The 2,167-nt window shown below is 39.9% G+C and overlaps 1 long non-coding RNA gene across 1 annotated transcript; it reads left to right on the plus strand.

The window, feature by feature from the left end:
• Positions 1-608: 608 nt before the first annotated feature.
• LOC113503322 lies at positions 609-1,935 on the plus strand. The gene is made up of 2 exons (XR_003401441.1): positions 609-962; positions 1,540-1,935. It is a non-coding gene; the product is annotated as an uncharacterized LOC113503322 (long non-coding RNA).
• The last annotated feature ends 232 nt before the right edge of the window (positions 1,936-2,167 follow it).

Raw genomic sequence — 2,167 nt, forward strand, 5'->3', positions numbered from 1 at the left:
TAAAAGTACTTTAAGCTTATATAGATTAAGTTGTAGAGGGTACTGTAAAAAGTATTGATGTATTTAATGTACAAACTGACTGACATGCATAGTTAGACCAGAAGTAAAGGTCACAACGTGCAACACACGTGTTGCCAGTTGGATCTCTGCGAATGGTTATTTTCGCTTTTTCATATGTTCTAGTATACAATTTAGCTTGCGTGTTGATATCACACACAAGCACACGCACACACACACATTATTATTTGTTGGCATACCGGCTTTAAAGCGGCGAGCGTTGTTGTAACAATAAACCATCTATGTAATTTTTTATCTTTTTGTCATTCATGATTCACGACACCGCCTACTGACTGTCAGACGGACAAAAAGACAAACAGTAGAGCCTTGGTAATAGGGTTCCGTTTTTACCCTTTGGAAACGAAACCAAAAAACTAATTTAGAGGGGAAGATATCATGCGAGTGAATGATACATTGCTGGTAATCACATTTGATAACAGAACAGCGCGGCCCCGCAATATATTAAAACTCACATAATACCTTGTTTTAAGGAATCTTTTTCTTGTAAGTGGTCTTTAACTGCTGACCTACTTACTCCATATGTACTGTAACGTTGTACGTTTTTATGCTCTAATTTCTTCGAATCTATAGACACTTACGAGTATATCGAGTTGAAGTTCTATAAAATACTCGTCTTTATATTGGAACGCGCCGCACGCCCGAACTCACGTCTCGGAAACCGGTTCCGTTGGCCGAACCCCTGCCACCGTTCGAACTGCGAGCGACGCGTCACGCGAGTCACCGATGCCAGTGCGACCGGGGAAAGGATTATTACCGACCTACCGCGAACAGCTGAGCGCGTACTCTCGAGTTCTATTTTTTCACAGTGAGGCCCTAATACCGGCCACTTAAAATATAAAACTTTAAATATATCTACTAATTAAATTCAGTGAACCCCATATCGGGTGAGTGTTGCAAAACGTTTACAAATAATCGCTAGATTTAAGTAATGCATGACTTGCTAAAATTATCATTGTGCTACGATTAATTGCTTTTAATACTTTCACCATCATAGTGTTGCAAACCTTTAATAGATATTTAAACTGTTATCTGTCGTGTTCTAAAATGTAATTGACCTATAGTTTTAAATATTGTGTTTACCGACTTTACAATTTGCATTGACCTTTGGAACGGTTAACCTTGGCCGTGTCATGACGGTCAACCATTTTAAACTTACAACGACATTTTTATTATAGCATATCCTTCTCTTAAATTCGAAATCTAATAACACTGCTATTAATTTATTGCATAAGATGTATTAATTATGAAACTACTTTCATAATAGCTGTTATTCATCTTACAATTAACAACGTCATGTAGTTTTGCTAGCTAATGTACCACGCTGCCTAGACTGCCCCATCTCGATAGCTACTTAGTGCTGAATCACCGCTTTCCATTTTAGTATGTTGTGTTGCTAACGGGATGCCGCAGTAACAGACTGGATTCGGTCAATTTCTAAAGTTACCAATTACCGAATTCCAGGGTTCAAGTTCAAGTTCAAGTTCAAGTTCAAGTTCAAGTCCAAGTCGAGTCTCCAGCTTCAAGCCTCCAGTTCCTGCTCAAGTACTTGTAAGCCACCGAGGCTGCGTTTTCTACTCTTCTTCTTCCTCTTCGTTCCTGCCTAATGTCCTTGACGCCGTCATCTATCGACCGTCAGGATTAGAAACGTTCCTGCCGAAGACCTTGACTGCCCTTGAGTCTCCGTCGGTCAGCTGCTACCCGGGAAGGAGACCGCGGGCCCCTACACATCCGGATACTGAGGCAGGATAGTGGTGTTTCTCTAGCGACATTCAATTCCTCGCGCGCTCGATATTTTAAAACCACCCCCAGCTCAACCGACTAATTGTTTTTTTCTCAAGAATAAATTGTTAATCTCATTGTAACCATTTTTTTTTCTCACAAGCCTATCTGCCTAGAACCTACGTTACAGTGGCGCCCAGGAAGGTAGAATATCGTGCCGTGTTGAGTTTTTGTGAGCTTATCATTTTGTAGTATTTCTTGGTGTCGGCTTTCTTACAGTTGTGCTAAAATTAATCACAGGCTACCAATTGTGAATTTTTTGAGTACCTACCCTCATTATATTTTTATTGTATATTTTAATTTTTCACAT

Source organism: Trichoplusia ni, chromosome 19 (genome assembly GCF_003590095.1).
Source record: "Trichoplusia ni isolate ovarian cell line Hi5 chromosome 19, tn1, whole genome shotgun sequence".
Classification (NCBI taxonomy): Eukaryota; Metazoa; Arthropoda; class Insecta; order Lepidoptera; family Noctuidae; genus Trichoplusia; species Trichoplusia ni.